Here is a 12,898-nt window from a genome sequence, read left to right as displayed (position 1 = left end):
TATCTCTCTCTGGGTGTAGGACAAGTAGGTCGGTAGGGAACACATCAATAAACTCCCAGGCCATAGGAATTGAATCAACAGAAGGGGCGACGCTGGAAACATCACGGACATATGCAATGTAAGCTTGGATTTGAGCCCTCTTGGATTCCCTTCTAGATCTCTCCTTTAATTTTTCCTCCTCAATTTCCTCGGCATGTGTCATAAGACTCAAAATGTCCATCTCTTTAATTAACATGGCGGTTGTACATTCTTTGACCACCAAATTGGACACACTCAAAATAAACTTGCTCATTTGAGCCCTTGGATCCGCAACCATAAATGGAGCATATTTTGAAAATTTAGTGAAATTAAGGGCATACTCCCTCACATTCATGTTACCTTGGCTCAATTGATGAGCTTTTAAACCTTAGCTTCTCTCAACTGCAAAGGAAAGAACTGGTCTAGAAAATTACCCCTAAATTCCTCCTAATCAACGGGACCATCATTTGTACCTCTTTCATCCTTCCATTGCTCGCACCAAACTTATGCATCTCCCTTTAGTTGATAAGCCGATAAGTCCGCTTTCTCCACCGAATTATACCCATGATCTCAATAATCTTAGCAATGCCTTTGATGAATTCTTGTGGATCCTCGTCCACCATAGATACATGGAATTCGAAGGGTTTATTTGAGTGAAGTCACAAACTTGGCTAGCCGTTATACCCACATTTGGGTTCACGAGAGCTATCACCTCTCTATTATCTTGAGTGGCTACAGCTTAGGCAAGAACTTGAAATGTGGCCTGAAACTCCATATGAGAGACTTGCTCATTCAGAGGGCCATTTGGAGCTTGTTGCTCTTCCTTGGCATTACTTCGGACGGGTTTTCTTAATGGAGGCATGTCTCTATCACGACCCAAATCCAAATCATGATGGCGCCTACTATAATCCCCCGAGTAGGCAGGCGAAACCCAAGTCAAGTGGAAGTCAACTCTCATTTTTAATAAATAATTAATAATATAAGAAGGCGGAAGAATATAATAAAAGAAAAGGTGGGCTAGGGTATAGATATGTAAATACAATACAGAATATACAAAAGAACTAATAGTAACCAAAAAAAATGATGAACTGACGATAGACCAAATCCGGACCTGATGTCACCTATACAAGAGCTACTAAGTACAAAAGATGACAATGTATATATATGCAATGCATGCAATACAGATTTGACTATCCAAAAATACAAGTGTAAGTCAGTACAAAAGAGAAAAGGTAGCAAGTCTCTAAATGCCGGGAGCTCACTATCATCCAAGTTTGGCACCGCTACGGATGATCAGGCGCACATTGCAAGTGACTCGAACTAGTCGATGTATCAAAAGGATACAGAAGTGTAGTATGAGTACCAAAACATGGGGTACTCAGTAGGCATCATAGGCTGACCGAGCTTAGAAAAAATAAATATATAATAAGTTGCACGATGATACCAATAGTAATAAGATAGAAGAACAACTATAGTAGAAAGAATCATACGGTAATCATATAAATTCCAACCAAACAGGTAATCATATAAATAATCTTAACCCATAAAATACCGGAGAAAACAAATGAAATGGTAGATAAAGATCAATATTCCTCAAAAGTGCCATGGACCGCTCGGAATTCACACCTCGAGCTTCTCAATAGTGATGATAATCATAATAATAATAATCCAAACATATATCAATGGCCACCCGGATTTCATACCTCGAGCTTCTCACTAATAATAGTAATAATAGTAACCCGAGTATATAACAACAGGACCCGTAATTTACACCTCGGGCATCTAAAAATGAAATGCCATAAATAAAAATATCCTCGGTATTTCCTTGATAAAACCTTTACCCTTTTTCATTAACCAAAGTCTAAATCTCATCATTTTGTTATTTCTTTAAAAAGGTTTTTTAACACCGGCGAGGCTGAATCAATACAAGTAGTATGTAAAAATCATATATCACTTACCCGAGACTCCGGTGTACCAAAAACATGGCTTTGGGCCCAATATTTCAATATCATAAGCAACCAAGGCATAAATATAAGCCAAAAATTATAATAATTGACCAATCGACACCAACAAGTCAAACAAGCAGCATCCTAAATTCAAACCACCTAGGAGCAATTTCTAAGGATCCTAAACGATGTAAACATGTCAAGAAATCACCTAGACTACGGATCTAACGATTAAGACCCCAAACTAGTCACTATCTATGATCATCGACCCAAAATTTCTCAATGGACTATCCTTACTTTAAATCACCAACCTAAACATACGTTACTACTCAAAATATACCAATTCTAACCAAGCCAAGTCTAACATGAGTAAACCATAACCTACCTCAAAGCTGAAACCGCATCCGAATCGCTAATCTTGAGTCTTTCCTTTTTGGGCTGCCTCCAAACCGTGCCACTCTATCAAATTATTGAAGAACACATCAAAACAAAGCCAACGATACTCATATTGCTATAATTATGAATGGAACTAAAATCGGGTAAAATTTTGACATTAGGACCAAAGCACAAAATTGAAAAACCAACTCTGTCACAAGGTCCGAAAAAGCTCGAGGAACTTGTTATCCAAAAATGGGCACATTTCGAGCACCGTAAGAGCTCAAACAAACCCACCAATTTCAAGCCCTAGAATAGTTCAAAAATTCAAGAACAACAAAATTTATGCCAAGGTTACAAGGTTTTTAGGACGAAAAAGGGTCTCAGAACGTCCCCGCAAGAATTCCCAACATACCAAAATAAAAATGATCGAAAATGGCCAAAAATTGCTCTCCAAATCACTCTTTTTCTAAGTCCCAATATGGGACTTAGACTACTGAATTACTAGATTCAGTGATTTTGTTCATTGTGATCCCGAGGCTCTGGCCCGCGCTCGCAAGGCCCGAATAAATAACACTTTGAGATTGCGGTACTCATCCCCGCGAGCGTGAAGACCAAAGACCTAACCTTCGCGATCATGGCCCCTGGCTCTCAACGCAAAGGACAAAGTGGACTGCACCAGCAGTCAGCTGGTCTCTGATGGGGGTCCAAAATTGATTCAGACCCACAAACGCAAACGGACTATGCTACCCAACTGGAAATGGCATTCTGGACTCAATGGAATCGATGGATTTTCCAGTAGAGGACATTTCGTTGAAATATTGACCAAAGTCAACACTTTTCAAAGAAAGCTTTTAAAACACACAAATGACCTCAAACTCATTCTTAGCACCTCGGGAATCGAACCAAAGGTCGTTCTATACCAAACTTAGCCTTCTGAAGCTAACCGCACTAATGAAATTTTTATCTAAGCACATTTACTCAAAGTATTGACCGAAGTCAAACTTGGCTAAAACTTTAAGTTAAGATGGCTAAACCACCTAAACTCAAAACGAGGACTCCAAAACCCAAACCAAACTTCCTTCTAGACTAAAATGTACCTTCGGGAGCTGATGGAACCGTCGAAATTTTCATACAATGCCTGAATATCCGGATGTTGACTAAAGTCAACTCATTCAAACCATAAGCCTCAAAAAAAGCCAAACCAGGTCAAAACTCAATTGGACACCTTGGAAAGCGTGTCACCCACCCCAACATCATATATAAGCTATAAAAAAAGCTACTGGAAGGGGTAAGATAGTAAAAACATGTAAAAGCACAGAAATGACTTTGGAGGTCTTTACAACATCCACTACTAAAAGGACTTTCGTCCTCGAAAGTCAAGGAAGAAAGGTATCTGGTGGCTCAAAAAGGTAAGGATATCGAGTTTGCATGTCATGCTCGGTCTCTCAAGTAGCCTCCTCGAACGAACGATTCTTCCACTAGACTTTCACCGATGGAATCTCTTTGATGCGGCATGTTAGACTCCCTAGGAAACTTTAAACCTTATGCTCTGATACTAAGTTTATCACGACCTAAGCAAGACCCTAGGTGTGACACGGTAATCAAAATTCCGAGGGACCTCAACCAAGTCTCTTAGAATAGATCACATACATAAGGTAACTTAAAACATCATAAAAAACATAAGAGGGAGGGAATGTGAGATGAATGATAATATCTTCAAAAAACATGACTACAACTTTGCAAAAAAAAAAGTTAAACATCATAATCTAGGTCAATGCATCATAAAATCGACATAAGAGATCATATCATAGCATAAACCTTTTTGTGGGATAGGATCTTAACCGACACTTAAGACCATGCGAGCTATAATATGGAATCCAATGTAACTCTCACATCAAGAAGAAAGAGGCTACTTGCCAACGTAGACTCTGTGAGAACATCTTAACATCATGAGCTATACGTGGATCCACTAGCTAAGCCATAAAGGCAATCTACGATGGAAACGTAGTTATGGACTAGAGGTTGCTACTAGAATTCCCTTGGATAGCTACCTTGACTATCGGACCAAAACCCACCTAAAATTCCTCTCGATGCTTAGCCAATACCTCAATGGAAATTCATTAAGACATCATCATAACATCATCATAAAAATAATCATAAGAGTAGCTCGTTATATGAATGATTCATAGAAATTCATGAGTCGGTGAGAAAAGCCTTTCACCTCTTAAACATGAGTTATGAGAAATATCTTCAAAATCTTTATATATTGCTAGAAATATCATTGAAACATAACTCATTACCATCATAGCTTTTTATAAAATATGTCATCTAATTCAAGATAATAATTTCATAAATTCACAATTTACTATTTAAAATTATAGTTCAATGCAGGGGTTCATGTGAAATAAATTGGAAATCATATACTATAGTAAATTCATGCATGATAATGAAGAATAACATTGATTGAAATCGAATAACAAGGACCTATGAAGAATTGAAATGAAACCCTTATAAATTGGAGAAAATTGAATTTGTAAAGTACGGATCCTTTAGGACCCAATGGATGAATGGAATTTCATTGGTGAACCCCCACATACCTTGATCAATAGAGACTTAAGTGCAAAGATTATGGAGATTTGGATCCTTGAATCCTAACTTGCTTGAAGATGAAATCCTTGGAAGAGTGTTTTGGAGAGAGAAATATTGTAAGTGAGGATTGGAGAGTGAATAAGGGAATCCAAAGGGTTTGGATAGTTATAATCTTAGGATTTAGGCTTAAAATGACGTAGTCTAGAAATTAAATGAGCCAAAATTAACAAAAATACCCTTAAAATAACTATCAAGTACCAAGTGGGCGAGATGGGTCGAGCTCACCGACCTAGTCGACGAGTCGCCAACCATCAGGGCCTCCTCGCCTAAATTGCTTGAGCCTTGAGGAAATTTCTCTAAAAGTTTCGGAGATCTCGATTTGGCTCGCCGATCCCATCGACGAGTCGATGAATCACTGATTGAGAATTCTTCTGGAAAAACCTCTCAAGTCCTTGGCAAAATTCTGACCCTTTCAGCGAGATAACTTAGCTCGCCAAGTCAATTAAGTGGGTCATCGAACTCTCTCTTCCTCACCAAGTTTTTCTTCCTTCAGAGTCTATTTTCTCTAAACTATTAAGTTAGCTCGTTGCCACCTTGGCGAATTGCCAAGAGCCACTCAGCATGTCATCGAGGTTGATAGGCGACCTTCAGGTTCCAATTTTCAATGTTTCTCCTTTTTAACTCAAACTTCCAACTTTTCAGCTTCCGGGACCTCACAACTCTTTTCAAGTTATTTCGTCATGCATCACATGTTTATGCCAATTATGTTCGTTCATTAATGTTATGCATATTTCTCACATACTTAATATATTTCATATACTAACGCATACTTTTATCTGTATTATCTCATAATATAGGTCACGATACGTTCCTCCACGTGGCTAGTTTGACATCTACACAGAGTCGACCTTTTGTGAGTCCTTATTATTCGAGGGAGAATCCGGCATGTTATTTCTTTACTATTCAGACTTATTTTCTTTTATGTTTGGTGAGTTAGGGTTTGTCCTATGCCCCGTCTAAAGTTAGTAGAGGCATGTCTAGACTACAAAAGTATGTTTCCCTCATTTTGACTATTATGTTTGAATTCTTCTTATTTCGAGATTTCTATGTTGAGACTATTTCCGCATTTAAAGTTTGTTTTCGATTTCATACTTTGAAAGTCTTGCTATGTATACTAAGAGACTTGGTTGGAATCCCTCGAAATTGTAATTGATGCATCATATCTAGGGTCTAGCTTGGGTCCTGACAATTCACCTAGAACTACAATTTTTATGGTTACACTAGTGAATTACAGTAAACAAATCAAGAACAATCATTCTTAAGAACAACCCATGGTCTTATACCTCAAAATCCTCATTAACCCGAATTGTTTCCACCTTAGGATGAACCCAAACCCTACCCTAGGCTGCAAATAATGCCTCTAAGGCCTAGAAATCAAAGTACCAAGATAGAGGAGCAATTTTCTTACCTTTACGAATGATTTTGATGGAGAATAGGTGAAATTAGCCCTAGGTCGCCCTTGCTTTTTCCCAAAATGCAACTGTGAAATAACGAACGATTTTGGGGATTTGCTGCATTAACTACGACTAACCCTGCTATAGCAGCTCGATCCTGCTATAGTGATGTCTCCATAGTGGGACTACCCACTATAGCGGGAATTTATTCCCTCTCTATAGTAGTGTCACCCGCTATTGTGGCTTGCACTGGATAGAAACTCAAATATCTCCCAAAAACTACTCATTCCACAACACATCTTCAAACCTTGACATTCTGAATCAATCCTTTCATACCAAGTTTGATACCAGGAGTTCAACTCACCCGAATTCACTTTCGAAAAACTTTATGGACTCCTTAACATCTTAACTAATGAAAAATCAAGACAAGCTTATACATTAACCCCAATCCTTTCCCGGATTGCCCTAGACTTAACCTCGCTTAGAAATTGTCTGAACCTAGCCTAGTCTAAAATTTTCAACTCACTACTGCAGAAGTTTTCTAGCCCAAATTATTTCACCATTGACTCAGCCATAACGATAGGAAGGGTCGTTACAATTCTCTGCTATCACATTCATACGATGGAATGGAGCAAATCAATTAAACGAATTTCAAACTTATCATCAAAATATATTATTTTTGTCTTAGGCATCATTATATCATCACTATGGTGCATTGAGACTCAAACTCAATATCTTACTCATATAAAGGTGTGTTAGGCCATAATTTTGTGGTACTCGAACCCAATAATTTATCATCATAGTACATTAAAATTCAAATTGATGTCTTACCTTTTTGGTCATGTGATGGAACTTGAATCCATCGTCTTACCCTCAATCAATGGCATAATAAGCCAAATACGGTAGGACTCACCCTTAAACCTTACAAAATATATTATAATTTAATAAGTGAATTATGTTTCAACAAAGACATATAAAATATAATCATTCTTGTGGTCATTCCTTGAAGCAAAGGAAAATAAACGAAGGAAGCCCTACTCCACTGGCCACACACGAAATTGAAAATTTATAAATTTTCAAGCCAATGAAAAATAATTCTCGATGAAAATAATTGCCGCATGTGATTTTTGTGGTATGCCTATGGCTAGGCCAAGAGACAACATAAACAGAGAAAGAGAAATACCTAAAAGCATCAGCAAAGTAATTGGAAATTCATACCTTTTATGAGTAGGCATTTAAGTATCTTGTTATAGCATACGGTATTTGTTGGTGTATATGCATTTTATTATTAAAATAAATTATTAAGTGCATATGTTAGTGGATATAAATTATGGTAAAAGATGATTATTGATTCTTGTAACTTATATGACCATTAGTTCCTGTCACTCTTATGGTCATTATGACCATTAGTTTCTTATAACTTATGTAACATCTATCACATTCATCTACCCACATTACTACGCCTCATTCTACCCATTGATTACATGGAAGACTTCTTCACCTATAAATAATGGTAGTTCTTCCTTTGTGAAAGGATGTAAAGTAAGTATGAGATGAAATATGTAAAGTGTGGAAAATATTGTAGAGAATTGAGACAAAGAAAATATTTCAAGTCTTCAATTATATTCACTATACAAAAAAGAGTAACTATATTTTGAAGGAAGGTGTTCTTTTGGTGGAGCTTTGGACTCTTCAACTAATTCGAAGTTGTTTCAGTTACACAACTTTGTTTGTTGTTGTATCCTAAAGGGGACAAGTTAAGAGTATTACTACTGGATCAATGTAGATTATGCCGCAGTGGACTTGAATCTCCTTAAAGAGAGAGACATCCGCGCTTCAGCCTGAATATATTATTATTCATTTTTGTTATTTTATTTTCAACTGTAATTTATTATATTTGTGGTATATTACACCAACAGTATCATTACCTAAATCTCCGTTCGTCCAACTCGGTTGGTTAGTCTCGTAATGATAACATGTTATAAAAGATGAGCAATATAGAACAAGAAGTATAAACAAGAAATATGGAGAGTATAATGTAGATATCATCTTATTCAAATATCTTCAAGTGTCTATTACAATGGTGAATGACAATTCTATTTATAGGTTGAAAAAATGGACAATCTATACATTCTAATCCAAACGGAATTATACAACCTAGAGAATACGTATACTAAGTAGTTCATGTATTAAGTAAATGGACAATCGACTAATTCAATTGATTTATAAAAAAACATAACTATAAATAAATAATTTTCAATAGTTGGGTGACCTTCATAGCCACTATTTTCATGCCACGTATCCGTTACTTCTTGCTCTTTTTGGCAAGACACATCCTCAAATAATGTAGATCTCTGTCACCCTAATTTTATCCAAGTTTGTAGGTTGAATTAACTACTTCCTTTCTCAATTAATATGATTACTTTCTTTATTTGTCAATTTCAAAAATAATTATACAATTCTATATTTAGTAATAATTTAACTTTTAAATAATTATTTTATTTTTAATAAAATAATTTATAATCACACAAATATGTATGACTTATGTCAAACTACAAATTTCAAAAATCATTCTTTCTTCCTTAAATTTTATGTTCAAATCAAATTAAATCATATAAATTAGAACGAAAGAAAATAATAGAAAATACATCAAATGAATAAAGTTTCTACTTCTGTTTACATGTTCTTTTCTACTATTTTTTGGAATACTCGTTTGTGTCATATTAATGATAGTTATGTTGGAATCATGAGTAGTTTAGGATTAATCTCAATGATTAAAAAGAATTTTAAAAAGTGTGAGGCTTGTAGTAAAGCCAAAATCACTAAAAGACCTTATTTTCAAGTTAAAAGAAAAACTATTTTATTAGAATTATTTACTGATATTTGTGAACTTGGAGGAATTTTAACTCGCGGAGAAAATAAATATTTTAATACTTTCATTGATGATTTTTCTAAGTTTACATATGTTTACTTAATGAAAAATAAAAGTGATGCTTTTGAAAATTTTAAATTTTTTCTCCATGAGATTGAAAATCAGTTTGGAAAGAAAATAAAAAAAACTACAAGTGAGAGAGGCTGTCACTATGAGTCAAATGAGTTTAATTATTTTGTTAGATCATTGAGAATAATTCATGAAACTACTTCCTTATTCCCCCTACATCTAATGGTATAGCGAAAAGAAAAAATAGAACTTTAATTGAGTTGACTAATGATATGCTTATTGAGTCAAATGCATATTTAAATTTATAGGGTGAATCTATTTTAACTATTTGTTATGTATTGAATTGTGTGACTCATAAAAAGACTAAACTGGCATCTTTTGAGCTGTGGAAAGGTCGCAAGTCAAGTTTGGAATATGAGTTTGGGGATTTCTAGCCTTTGTGAGGCTAATGGATTCCAAAATTACAAAGTTGGCTCAGAAAGTTAGTACTTGTGCTTTTCTTGGTTATACTTCAAATAGTACAGTATATATATTTTTTAATCTTAAAGATAATATTATAACAGAATCAGGTGATGACATTTTTCATGAAAATAAATTTCCTTTTGATTTTAAGATAGTGGGGGTCAAAGGATTGAACAAAATATTTTATCACTACATAGTTCTTCTTCTTCAACTTTAAAAAATAAAGAAATTGATGATTTTGAGTTAAGAAAAAGTAAAAGAGCTAAAGTAGAAAAAAATTTGGTCTTGATTTTTATGTTTTTAATGTTGGAAATAACTCTCTCACTTTACAAAAAGCTTTATCTTTACATGATGCAATTTTTTGGAAAGAGCTTGTAAATGATGAAATGAAATCACTAATCTCTAATAAAAAATGAAAGTTAATTGATTTACCATCGGATTGTAAAATAATTGATTGCAAATGGGTCTTACGAAAAAAATTGAAACCGGATGGATCTATTGATAAATAAGGCTAGACTAGATTGCTAAAAGTTTTAAGCAACTAGAAGTTAGCAACTAGAAGGCCTAGATTTTTTTGATATTTTTTCTCTGGTAATGAGAATTACATCCATTAGACTTTTAATTGTTATGGCTGCAATTTTTGATTTGCATATTCATCAAATGGATGTAAAAATTATTTTTAAAATGGAGACCTAAATGAGGAATTTATATGAACAATCTAAGAATTTTATTGAAGCAAGCCAAAAAAGTAAAGTATGTAAACTTACTAAATCCCTATATGAGTTAAAACATGCATTGAAGTAATGACATGAAAATTTTGATTATTGCATGATTGAAAATGGTTTTAAAATAAATGAGTGTGAAAAGTGCATATATAATAAGTGTTGGGATAATTCACATGTTATTATTTGCCTATATGTTGATGATTTATTGATATGTGCCTCTAACATGAATGTTATTGGTGAAGCTAAAAATATTTTTAAAAGCCATTTTGATATGAAAGATCTTGATGAGGCAAATTTTATTCTTGGAATAAAAATTACCAGGACATGTGATGGAATTTTTCTTGACCAATGATATTATGTTGAGAAAATTTTGAAAAAAATATAACTTTCTTGATTGTAAGCATGTTTTAACTCCTAATTCAAGTATACACTTGTTTCCTATTCAATTTGAAAATGATGCGATAAATCAAAAGGAATATGCTAGCTTAATTAGAAGTTTTGAGATATGTGACTGATTACACTAGGCCTGATATTGCATATGCAGTATGAGTACTTAACAGATTTACAAGCAAGCCATGTTATAAACATTGACGTGTTGTAACAAGAGTTATGAGATATTTAATTAGGACAAAAACTTGTGGTTTGTTATATAAAATATATATCCTGATGTACTTGAAGGCTTTTCTGATGCAGATTGAAACACTTTATCGAGTGATTCCTGTTCAACCGCTGCTTATATTTTTACTTTGGATGGTGGTGCTATTTGTTGGAAATCAAAAAAGCAAACTATAATTGTTAACTCTACCATGGAGGCTGAACTAATTGCTTTAGCTTCAGATAGGGAGGAAGCGGATTGGTTGAGAGATTTATTATTTCAAATACCTTATTCTAAAAAATCAATTCCTCTAATTTTAATTCATTGTGATAGTTCCGCTGCAATCAGTAGATTTCAAAACCGTTATTACAACAGTGAATCTAGACCTATAAGGAGGAAACACAGTAATTTAAGATTATATTTGATAAGTGGTACCATTAATGTTGATTATGTCAAATTTTGTGATAATCTTGCAAATCCTCTTACTAAGGCCTTAACAAGAGAAAATGTTTGGAGCACATCGATGGGGATGAGATTGAAGCCTATAAATCCATGACTCATATATGAGGAAACCCAACCTAGAGACTAGAGATCCTATAACCAAGTTTAATGGGAAAAACGAATCATATGATGACTTGTTGTGAAAAATGCACTATTTTATTTTTCTCCCTATGGTGTGAGTGCATTGTTTTCTGTAGTGAACTGTGGAGGTTGAGTTTTAAAAACTCTTAATGAAAATATGTAGCCTGTATGGGTGGAGTGTTAAACTTATAGGAACACTCTCAACAAATTTCACCTATATGAGCGTGTAAGTAGGCCGCTTCCTATGAGAATTGGGTTTATTCTCAAAAGTACTCATAAAATCGGGATAGCACAAGGCCGTAATGTGCTGGCTGTTAAAGCTCATGTCAACACCTTAATTATTATGTGTGAAGAATAATATTTTATTTTCCTTAAATAGTCAAAGTTCAAGTTTGAGACCACTATGATTCTGAAGTAAAAGTTACTATTTTACTAAGTGGATGTTCAACGCAGAGCACACCTTCATTATGCATAATATTCTTTCTTCAGCTGATAGACTCTCTTATAAAATATTAAAATGAGTGAGAAATTATTGATTTTGTTAGCATTTTAATATTAATTTGTTTTAGTTTTGGGGTCAAAATTTTGACTTCCCATGTTGCAGTCATTCTGCCCGTTAGTAGGCAGTTTATTGGTTGCCGTTGGAACACTTTGTTATTACCTGCATTACTCCATTTTGGAGTCATTACTTGTGTCCGTTGAATGATGCAGCAATTTATTAACCCCCACATTATTTCACTCTTTATTCCTTCGTTATACTTTGTAACCTAGGTAACCTTTAGATCATTTATCTTCTCTATTTACTTTATCATTATTTTTCTATTTATTGCTAGGAAGATTTTATCACCTATAAATAGAGATGGGAGTGTATAAAAGCTAGTAAAATAGAGAGTTCTTTTAGTTAAAGGGAGGTATCCTATTTGTGGAGCTTTAGACTCAACTTTTATCTAGAATTTGTTGAGTTATACTTTGTGATTAGGTTGTTGTATCCTGTAGGGGGCAAGTCAAGAGAACTACTACTAGACCGGTGAAAAGATTTGCTGCAGTGTGATTGAATTTCCTTAAAGAGAACGAGATATCTACGCTTCAGTCTGAAGATAGTTTATTTTCTTTATTTTATTTTTCAATTGTAATCTTATAATTTTACCAACAGAGATACTGTTAAAATTATATTACTAAACTAAGTTTTGTGGATAAATTTGGGAGGA

Source organism: Solanum dulcamara, chromosome 4, assembly GCF_947179165.1.
Source record: "Solanum dulcamara chromosome 4, daSolDulc1.2, whole genome shotgun sequence".
Taxonomy (NCBI): Eukaryota; Viridiplantae; Streptophyta; class Magnoliopsida; order Solanales; family Solanaceae; genus Solanum; species Solanum dulcamara.
Note: the sequence above shows the minus strand (reverse complement) of the source record.